General features: G+C 35.7%; 1 long non-coding RNA gene across 1 annotated transcript; it reads left to right on the forward strand.

The window, feature by feature from the left end:
- Positions 1 to 388: 388 nt before the first annotated feature.
- On the forward strand, positions 389 to 5005 carry LOC147651590 (uncharacterized). Its single transcript, XR_015274161.1, has 2 exons — positions 389 to 457; positions 4830 to 5005. It is a non-coding gene; the product is annotated as an uncharacterized LOC147651590 (long non-coding RNA).
- The last annotated feature ends 7084 nt before the right edge of the window (positions 5006 to 12089 follow it).

A 12089-nucleotide genomic window follows, 5' to 3' on the forward strand; every position in this document is an offset into this window, starting at 1 on the left:
TCATAGGTTGGATCCTTAGAAGATTTTGTAGAGAAAGAAAAGGACTCGGACACCCTTTTAATATACAGAAAGAAAACTTGGGAGACATGGAAAACTCAACTATTCTGAAGCTTGTGCATAGGTGTATTTTGGATGCATATTTATCACCACTAGGTTAATTTTTAAACAAAGGAAATGTAGCTCCATTTTTTCATGCCTTAGAAAAGTTTCTTGCTACTGGAAACATACCTCTACATACTATAATGGTAAAGCACTGTGTAATGCTATGGAATAAAGGAAAGAAAATTAAATTCACTTTCCTATTCACTGAGTTCATCAAAGAAGAAAGAGAGAGGAAAGGAGAAAAATAATGCTTTTTATTTTCTTCATATGCTCTCCATTCTTTCAGGTTACAGCAGACTTACGTTTAACAGGAATCTGCTGTAAAGGAGGATGAAAGAGGGTCACATCAGGAAAGGTATGAATGTGTAGATTTTAAGGGCATTTTATAATATTATAATCAGTCTGTTGAACTTAATAAAAAGGGCTTCATCAAGTGGATTTTCATTTAGCCCTCAATTAACAAGCAGTCACATTTCAGAAACTTGTAACTTTTCTTGCTCACTTTCCCTTCCCTCAGAGTTTCACAGTATGAACAAAGTGTGTAAACTTTTTCCATGTAATAGTACTTGAGAGCTCAGGGGAGTTCCTTGTGCAGGTTGGCTGCTGGGAATCTTCATAAAGAGCCATCCAGGAGATGAGTATTAATGCCAAGCTTAAACCCAACAGCAACATTGCATTGATTTTTCTCAGGGGCAGATGGGAGTAGAGTTGTTGGGGTGACTTGCCATGGGTGAATAATGAAAAGCATGTGTTAACTGGACAAGCTAATTCAAGTGCAATGCTCATTATTTTGGACACCTGAGCAGTCTGGTGTCACAGAGGCCACTGGCCTTCCTTTCTCAAATAATCTTCCTGGACTCTTTCTGGATATAGCAGCCTGTCACTGTTGCTCAAGTGCTCATTGTGGACTGTGAAACTTTGAGCCAAATTAGAAGTTTGCTTGAGTAGATGGTATATTTTAGTTGTGCATTTACTAAAAAAGAATTTGAAGATTTGCAATTCTTTGCTGTATAGTTCACAGGAAAAAAAGAAGAGGGAAAAAAAAAAATCACTTCCCACCCATTTAGATAAGATCAAGGAAGTTTTAAAGTAGTGATAAAAACACATCAGCTGTTGTATTGCGACAATGCAGTCATTTAAACCTCAGTATAACTGGAATGAAAAGCTGAAGATAATAAGGATGCTCTCTGTCACCATAAAGAAGAAATATGCTGACAATTTTATAGAATTGACGCTGATTTCCCATCATCTAATGAAGGCAATGAGTATTTTCAACTACCATTAAATTTATATAGATACTTAATTGAAGCTACTGTTGCTTGTTCATTAAAAATAATGTATAGACTGTGCCATCTAAGTAATCTGGGATGGGTCTTTCAATTTTTTCCTGATCAAATAATTTCTCTGTATATAAATAGAGCACATAATTATAACTTATGCTAAGTGGCTCAAGAGGAAAATATATAAAGATGATATAGGTCTGAGGCATGGAAGATCCAAGGAAGTATTTTAAAAATAGCATAAAAATTAAAACTTCTAATTAAAAACTATTTTTGAAGAGCTTGAGAAGAATTCAGTAAATGTAGGGTCTGATCTGAGAGGCAATATCTTCTGTCTTATCTTTCTGAATGCCTTATAAATTAATGCATCTTATGGATTTATTGAAATTTCAAATAATAATGAATACTTGAAATCTAAGGACTGCAAACATTTAGTCATTCTGACAAAAATGTCTCATGAAACATATTAAAAGTGGATAGATGATATACTAACATGTGTAAAATCACTATTTATTAATTAGTGCTAAAGATTAAGGATTAAAAAGTTAAATGCAGTTCAAACACTTTACTATCTGACCCAGCTGCAAAGAAAAAATATTCATTGAAAGAAGATAAAAGAGCTAGAAAACAATCAAAATGAAATGTTAGAGAAACAGTACAAGAGACTCAGGTACAATGATGAGGACTACAACAAAGGTACTGGTGTTCTTCCTACTCACACACCTCCTGAGCTTCTGAGAAGGCTTCAGCTCTGCTGCCTGCCACATGCAGATGGGGGACATAAATTGTAATATATAATATATAGAATATAGAATATATAGATATTTAGAATATATATAACACATATAATATATAGTTCTATTATAATGTAATACATTATAATAGTATTATAATTAAATATATATGATATATATGATATATGATATATAATATATTGCTCTTTCAAATCAAGTGATACGGAGTATTTGAAAATGGTTTTCTCTTAACCTTTCCTATTTAAAATGCTCCAGTTTGCAAAAAATAGTGAATTATTCATTGGACAAGAAAAATAGCAAAAGTAAGAACTCTGAACTGAAGCATCAATTATTCATGCAACTTTAGATCCCATGACTTTGAGTTGAGAGGTGAATAGTAGTCAAAAGTTTTTGATAAAAATCTTCTCAAGGATGAACATTTTAATATCTTTTTCTTAACTGCATATATTAGATGTGAAATTTATCTCATTATTTGGACAAAAAAAAAGGCAAGATCATACAGTAAAAATATACTTTGGTATCATCACTTTCTCCACTCTTCCCATAAATGTGTTTTTTACTTTCTTTCATTAATACTATTAAGCCTTTCTATGCTGACTGCTCATTTCCCAAATTTCTGCACATCATTTAATAATTGGGAGGGTTTTTCCCAGTTATGCCAGTTATGGACGTTTCAAATTTAACTGTGTGGTTGACTTACAACAAAGTTTTGAATCTGAACTAAATCAAACCTTAAAAAAAGTTTCTTTAATGGGAGAAGAAGAATAATGAAAATCATCCATGGCTGATTATTTAATTTAGGTCTTGTTTTACATAGGCTCACTGCAGTTTCCCATGGAATCTATTAGCCAGGACATTATAAAATAGAATCAGACCTTCCAGTCAGTCTCATTGTATAAATTTACCATTCCCTTATGCTGTGACTCAGTTATCAACTAAAATGTGATATGCATGGGAGGTTCACATAATGAATGGCTTTGTGATCTTTTGAACATGCACCAACTTTCTGCATGTGTTTTTGTAATACTTTTACAATGCTCCATGACTTAAGAAGCATTAAAATGTATATAAATATATGTTACAAGTAGCACATCTGTAAAATGTTAATACACACTTTAAGATGCATTCACCAAACATTATGAATGTTAAATAAGTGACAGTAGATATCTTTATAAATTATTCACTCTGGATTTAGTTATGCTGTAAGCTGCTCAAGTGCCATCAACAGAAAGTGAATAGAGTCATCAAAGTTATAGTAGGCTGTTCATAAGGAAATGTTTAAGATTAAAATTAAGTACTGGACATGACAAAAAGTAGACAAGATACAATTATACAATAAACTGCAGTCTGATCCAGAATAGCCCCCTGAGGTGCCCCAATTTCTTTGAAATATGGCATAAGGAGCACTTGTATAAAATTTTTAGCCTTTGGAATACAGCAAAATGAAATTGTCTCCATCACAAATCCCCTAATGAGTCTTTGAGGAAACATATGCAGTGAGTTTGAAAATATAATTTTGAAAAATGAAGAATTATTTCTGTTGTTAAATGACTGATTTTTCTCCTACACATCATTGTAGGAGATGATGTAGGAAAAATTCAAAATATAGAATTTTTCAAATGTAAATTAATGTATTCTCTTTATCCAAGTCTGATGAATGAGTTTTAGATATTCATTTTTTAACTCTATATAAACTAATTATTTTTGCTTCTTCAAACCAGCAATACAAATTACAACAAAATTTTCTATTCTAAATTCTTTCTTTCAGTTTTCCTGACTCAAAAGTGATAGGTAGAGAAATTTCAGATATACATATTAAAGGAGCAGTGTTAAGATGAAAATAAGTGGTAATATTAGCTGATATTTAATTAGGACACAAAACCAGCTCTTATTATACAGACATAATCATGTTTTAATGGAGGACATCTCAGGGTTGGGTTAATCATTGGACTCGAAGACGTTGCAACTCTGTTTTTCCAACCTAAACAATTCTGTGATCACAGTTTGGGAAGAGTATTGACAACAGACTCTCACCTTAGAGAATACTTCTGACTGTATTGCTCTGTGTGCTGTTCTGTAGATTCTATGGTCTCCTGGCAACCTAAATGTGGGTTTCTGTATATAAGTGATGGCTTGGTAAAATCAGAAACTGCATTTTTACTTAAAAATTCTCAAATGGTCACTGTAGTGGAAACTTGGCTACATTATCCCACTAATGAGCTCCAAACTGAAACAGGAAGGACCACTGCTAAGAAAAATAGGTCGTCCCCTTCTCCATATCCACTTAGCTTTTGACATGTCTGCAGAAACTTCCATTACATTAGCAAAATGAAATCATCAGTAGTGTCTGATGTGCATATTCTTGTCCTGAAGAAATATCAAAAGTGTCATAAATACTATTAAAATACTCAAAGCAGGTCAGTGTCCTAAATCTCTCTGAAATCCAGAGTGATGGGGACATCTAATTTTCCTAGACTCTTGTAAAACCTCTAAATCACTTTATGTACAGTATCTTAGACAAATTTTTCTTATTTCCTGTTGTTACAAAGAGAAAGTGTTGCAGCACTGTTAAGATTGCCTTTTTAAAAAATCTGTACTGTTCTTTAAGACTGGCTAGCTATAAAATCCTAGAATATTTACTGTATTTTCCTTTTTCTATGGATACATTGGGAAACTGGTAAAATTTCTGCAGAAGAGCCCAGCCCTTCTACAATATTCAAATCAGGAAGTCCTTGAGATGAAAATTGTTGGAAGTTGGAGAGCACCTATGTATAAAATATAGTTCTTCCATTGTTTTATCTTCTGAGCATTTTTCTCTTCTGGTAAAGAGATTGTTTTTGATGTTGATTAAACCTTTGTTTTGGCCCAGTGGGATTATTATTGTCTTCCATCTTTTTATTCCTCTTGCATGTAGTAATACAAGTAATTTTTAAAAAGAACTTTTCTTCCTGGTTGTTTAATCCACCATCCTTATAACAGACAGTGTAGGGGCAGAGTGTTATCTGAAGGACTAAAAGAAGGAATTCACCATGACTTTCAAATTTTCTCTCTCCTGTAATGATTTAATATTATTTTATTTTTTTTTTTGTGGCAATGATTTGTTTTTCACCCACCTAAAATTATGCAGCTAGTAAAACCTAAAATAACAATAAGCTTCTAAGGATCTGGATCAGGATCTGGATTCACATCAGCTGATGCAAATCCTTACAGCTCCACAGTCTTCAATAGATATGAACCAACAGACAAGGACATCCTGTTTATGTTTTCTTAATGGAATGTACAACTTCCAGGAGGAAATTCTGCTCTGAATGCCATGGTTATTTCCACCCTGTTGAAATGTTCATGAATGATACTCAGAAAGAATTACTTAGTCTTGAAATGTACTTCTGTTGGTAATTGTCTGGCATAGAAAAGGTATCCTATAATTGCTTCCAGGCACTGTATTTCCAGGAGTATATTAATATTTATGTTAATTAGTAGAGGAAGAATTTATTGAAAATATATATTTTAGTGTCTTGATTTGTAATAAATGTAGGTAAATAGTCTGCCAAGTTTTAAACATAAGTAGTGAGCTACATTCCTATTCTATGAAACTCACATAGGCCCTCAGCTGCTCCAACAAAATCATATCAATTTTCTGTTTTGATTACTTATTTGTTCCAAAATGACCATCAATAAGCATTGCTTTCCTTTCCATCTACTCAAACAGAAAGAAGTAAAAACATTGCTGTCAAATATCTGTCAGAACAGATTTATTGTACTATTTAAACCTGTTGAAGAAGATTTTTTTCTCCTTCTCTCCTATAATCTGGCCGAGGAGTTAAACTCTGAAGTGTAATATTTATTTTTTTTTTCCTTTTTCTTCTTGACAACTTACATGCAGCAGTACAGGTGGGAGTAAAATCTCTGGGGCACTGTCTGAATGAGTATGAAGCTTCTTACTGCTGGTGGAAATGGCTTTAAAATTTACCTGGCTTCAGGTATTTTCATCAGTTGATTGAATAAAAACAAAGCTAAATCCCCTTTTATCTCATGATTCAGTTCTGTAATAAAATTGATGCTTCACACAGGATTTGCTAAAATCACAACACATCCCTTGAGTTGAATTTGCAATCTAGCCCAAGTAGGATAGATTTTATGAGGTTTTCCTGACCTTCCAGCCCCTCCTCTGTCAAGGAGTGTAGCATTGGGTGTAGGTGGTCAGGCAACTCTACCTTCCCAAAAGTTCCTCCAGAGAAGACAGCATCTGGGCAGGCTGCAATCTCACACGCACACGCACACACACACACGCGCGCACACACACACACACACACCGTGGATAGCAATCACCGATGGAGAGGCAAGAAGGGTCTCTGTGTGGAATTACAGTGGGGTTTATTCCAACCACAGACCAAACGGGTCCAGGAACAAAGACAGGGAGCAATGGAGGGTCCAGGAATATATGTACGCGCAATGGGGAGGATCTGAGGGGCAGGGTCCAATAAGAACAGGGAAAAGTGGAGCAGAGGTGGGGTCAGGAAGAAGGAAAGCCAATGGGATTACAGGGGTGGAGGACTGCAACAAACTGGGGCCAACTGGGGAACAGGCAAGGGAGAACTTTCTAGGGAAGGGACATACAAGGTAAAGAGGGGAGGGTCAGCCAACAGGCTAACTGGGTATATAAACTGGGGTACAACAAAATGGAGATGCAGAGCACTATGGGAAAAGCCCTTCTTATTAACTTTAAAATGGGGGCAAACCTTACACCCTGGAGGCCTTCTTCCACACCATGATAGCTTTTGGCTCCGGAGCCTCCATAAAGGAGGCCTGGTCCAGATACAAATCTCTGCCAAGGTAGCACTGGAAAATCTAAATAAAATCCCTACACTAATGTATAATTTTTTCTCCTCTGTGAACCGTGGATAACATAGTGAAAGGTAAACAAAATCCTATCAAAACCACACAGTTGTGTTTACAATTAACTGAAATCTGCTATTATTCTTTGTTAAACTTTGTTCAGCTATAATCAAGGGTTTATGAAATACAACTCTTTCTGATATGTAAATTTAATTCCACTTTTCCTTGTTCCAAGCATCCATTGCATTTAGTAACTGCTAAAGATTGCAAATCTGCAGAAACTCTTGTAAAACTGTAATTTAATTTCAGGGGGAATCATAACATACAGTAAACACACCAGTGGTCATAAGCACAGCCAGCTGGGGTTAGTCCAGCTGCCACATTGCCGCAGTTTGCGGAAGCTGTTTTGCAATGTGCTAAACCACACAAAGTGTTCGCTTATGTAATCTTCTAAAGACTCACAAGGGTGGGCAGCCACAAAAGTCTGTTTCCATTAGCACCTTTGATATTCCTTAGAAAGATTCTGAAATGCAAGGGCTACATGTTGAGCTACTGAGTGAGAACTACTTGATTTTCAAACCAACAAAACTTTCCAACTTCCACCTTCCCTCAAAACCAAATGTGATAAAAAATGTAGAAAACATGCTGACACATAAAGAAAATTGGAAATAAAGAAGAGCTTAAGCTGTAAACTGACAGTGTCTGAAAACTGCTTTAGCGCCTTCTGCTGTGAGCTACTTGTTTGCAAAACCATTAACACAATGTTCACTTGATTATTCCTAGGACTTCTGTATAGCACCAACACTGCCCATCCCTTTTTGTTGTTATTGTTGTTGGGTTTTTTGTGGTTTTTATTGTTTTTCTACTTGACCTGTAATTTTAATCTTGTTTGTAAGAATTGATGCTCACATGTTGAAGAACAAAATTAGTTTTATATAAACTGTGAAGTATATTTGATAGTGTTTTCAGAATAGCATTTTATGGAGTGGCCATCAAGAGGCAATTTGGCACACTATGCAGCACATAAAATTCAGTGGATATTTTATTGTACAAAAGACCCAAGGAAGAAAGGAGGCAGAGATTGTAAACTAGATGGAGCTGCAGAAATAAAAGATTTACTATGAGCTGTGGCAAAACAGGGTCAAAGAACAAACAAGGTCAGGTTTAGAGCAGAATTAATGGGTGAGAGAGGAGGTGGATCTGAGATCTTACAGTGAAATGTATAACCAGCTGAACAATTTGAAGAAATTTGCTGTGTTCTGTGTGTCAGCAACCTCCTTTTGCAAATCCAAGAGACATCATTTCTAAGAAACTTAAGTTAAATCCTCTGCTAGGCTAAATAGTGCAGTTCCATTGATTGCAATGGGACTATTCTAGTTTACCCACTGATGATCGGACTTGAAGTTTTTTCCTGGTAAAGGGATCACAAACCCTTTTATTCTATTGAAAATGTCCACAACATGTGTTCCTCTTTCTCTCCATTTTGCTCTTTTACATACACAATGATAAAAAAGGCTATTCTACTAAGCATTTTCCTATTCACTTAATTTAAAAGATTTAGAGAATTGTCAGAAGTCTGTGATGTGAGAAAAACAGAACTAGATATCTCCTAGCTGAGTAATGTCTCTGGCTCTTGAAGAGTTTCTGTCTAGAAACAAGATCTTACTCTGTCAGAGCAAGGTCAGGTCCAGCACCTTGTGGTTGTGATGGTGGTGACCAGCATCTGCAGGGACACAGGGTAGTCTAGAAGCCTGAGCAAGCATGCAGCAGTGTGTCTTCTGAATATTCTTCTACTTTCAAGTAATTTCACAAAGCTAAAAAAACCTGTGTTAGATATTTCCTGAAGCAGGGATCTTTGGCTTCAGTGGAACTCATGTAATTTGTTTAGTTAGTTTGTCCATTGTTTTTCAACTCATATAGTATTTCAGCTTCTGCTGGCTTCTTTGGAAAGAAATTTGTAACTTAACTACTACACAGCTTAAATACATATTATATGAAGACATATCTCACCATTCTACACTGTACAAAGATGTTTGATCTGATCCCAGCCCTGCAAATTTATCTGATTTCTTCCCCTCTCTCTTCTTCCTTTGTATCGGAAGCAGCAGTGAAGGATTGCTGTCTATTCAGTCTCCTTTCCGGTCATAATATTACAGGACTTTCTCTATTCAGCCTTCAGTTGTCTCTTTTTCAAACAGAGAAATACTAATCTGTTCAGTTGCTCCTTTTACAAAAGCAGTCCCATGCATCTGATTTCCTTTATGGCCTTTTCCTGTGCCTTTTCCATCTCCACAGTGTGCTTTTTGAGAGGAAGCAGGGTCTGATTTACGCACTGGGCATAATAGCATTGCCAGTTCTAGTCTTCATTACTTTTCAGTAATTTCTAACCATTACTGAGCTCTGAGCTGATGTTTTCACAGAGATATTTGTTGTAATATGAAAATTTCATTCCTATGTGACAGTCAGTTGAAAGACAATAATTCCATAATAATGTTGGGATAGTTTTGCTCCTGGCCGTATCATCTTTACTTACTTGCATTTAGCTTTATCTGTGACTTTATCACTAAGGAACTTTCCTGCCCAGGGTCTTCTGCAATTCTTCAGGAGCATTGGTTTGACATTCATCCATTGTTAGACACAATATAGCAACATCACTCTAATAGGGTCATGCACAATCCTCTGGGCATAAAAATTACTTAATGGTAGCTCCATTATGGGAATAAACACTACCTCCTGATTGCTTTTTCTGTAAAGATTGTTTTTATTGTACTGAAAAACATTAATTTACAATGCAATGAATGCTTACCTGGATTGTGTCTCTGATCTAAAAGTGTAACATTCATTCCAAAGGCAGTGAGGGAAATGTACAATTTCTCTATGGACCAGGACTTCTTCCCTATGATTCTCTAGTCTAGTAGCTAAAGCAAGAGGTGGGGAATTATAAAACCTGCATTTGAATTCTGTAGTCCTTTGTTGGCCAAAGTGTAGATAAATAATTCTTTCATCATCTGCTTTGTTCCTGATTTTGGACACATAATCATTTATCTATGAGTTAGTCTAAGGTCTTTAGAAAAACAAGCTTATTTTTATTATTTATTTTACTATTTAATGAATGCATTTTTATTATTTTGTAAATAATGGGTGCTGGTGAAGCAGAAAAGGGCTTGTTTTATTTATATAAATTTTTGTTTAAGAGGTGCATTCTCAACACCATTAAAACAGAAAATGATGTAATAAACAAAAACATGATTAAGTTCAATAACTAGATCCCTCAAAAAGAATAGCAAAATACCTGAACAGTCTCCTTGCCCAAAACTTTGAATTTTTATTCCAAGGTAAATTAAAAATAGCAGTTAAAATTCTGAATGCATTTGAAATCAAATAAAAAAATAAATATTGGATTTTCTTTTTAAATAAAGACATTTAACTTGGACCTCATTAGTCCTGTTGCACCATTACTGCAAGTACTGATTGTTCTGTGGTGATTTTAATACTATCACTTGAATTTGGCCTGATTTCCTACAGAAATATGTTAATCATCATCCTGTAAACTAATTTTGAATTTACTGTTAACTTTAAACTATATCTTGCAATGGATTAGTAATAATAAATCCCTGTAAATTTTGTGAAATACACTGGCAAAAAATCTCTTTAAAGGAACATATGATGTTAAAACTTCCTGTATGTTTTGCACCATAGAATTCACATTAAAGAAAAAATGAGGAATGCCCAAATGTTGGATATACCTTCATTTATGTTGCTATTTTTAAATTTAAATTTTATTCTCTCTATTGATTCTACAGTATTAAACTCGCCCTCTATAACATCCAGTTAATCTGTTAATTTTTGACTCATGTTAGAATCCCATATTGGTTGATGAGAGATATCTTCACAAAGCTTTCCTTAGTTATGATCTTCTTATGAATCATAAAGTTAGTGTTGTGAGCTGAAAAATCTTGCTCCATTTGTTCCAACACTCATGGAACTGCTTGTTACATTGTTTATTTATTAAATATATAAAAGATTAAGCCAAAATGAAGCATCTTTTAAAAGAGTTCCTTAGTCATGAGTATAACAAATAAACTGCTACAGTGCTGAAAAGCACTGCAGTAAAAATCTATCCACCACATAATTTTCCAACCACGTTCTGCAATAACATACACTGGTCATCTCTGCCCAAACAGCGCAATTCTGGGAAGAGCAAATACTAAGTGTCATCAGTGGCTGGGTTACATGTGGAGTAGACAGGCAGGAAACAAGTTCTTCTTTGGCTCAGGAAGGAGGGCTGCAGAAAATTTGAGACATAGAGGATATTGTTATTAAATAAGCACAAAATATTTCTGTTTGCTACGTGCCCCAGTGTCCTGGGGTGACTTTATGATACTGGTATCCCTAATAGTCTGGTTTATGTTATATATTAAGTTCTGTACCTTTAAGACTGGCTTTGAGAGCAAGAGAGGGGAAAGAAGAAGCACGCAGTGTGTTAAAGAAAACATCACTCCCGCACACCCCGCTCCTGGACTGTGGTGTCTGCAGCACGGACAGACAGCGGAACAGAGCTTCTCTCTGACTTTTAGTTAGTTTTAGCTAGCTGAGGCAGAGGAGTTCCCTGGACCTTTGTTTTTTTCCAATTTTCTTGGATCTGTGCAAGCCTGCCCTGGACTGAACACCCAACCAAACCCCGGGAGCTCAGGCCTGTGGCCCACCGGGGCCTGGGCCTCGGCACTTTTCCAGCGCTGGAGGGACTGATAAGAACCTGAGCGAGCCGAGCTACACCACATGAAAAAAGACTTTTCTTCCTAGACTTACCATCCCATCGAACAGCAAGAGGTTTTATTATTTAATATTACTCAATTTCTGTTAAATAAACAGCTTTTTCCACTTCTCTCCAAGAACTTTTTTTTTTCCCCTTTTCCGGATCAGTTGGTGGGGAGGGGGCATTTCCCTGAGGAAATCCCCATTTGGAGTTTTCCTCCCTAATTTGCCCTAAACTAAGACACCCAGTGCAGTGGCTCAGATGCTGTGCTGCCTGTGACAACAGAGGAGGAAGAAACACAGAAGCATCAAAATCTTACAGAGGAGACACAAGATATCACTTTGATTTTCTCATTCACAT

Source organism: Cyanistes caeruleus, chromosome 9 (assembly GCF_971803275.1).
Source record: "Cyanistes caeruleus chromosome 9, bCyaCae1.hap1.1, whole genome shotgun sequence".
Lineage (NCBI taxonomy): Eukaryota > Metazoa > Chordata > Aves > Passeriformes > Paridae > Cyanistes > Cyanistes caeruleus.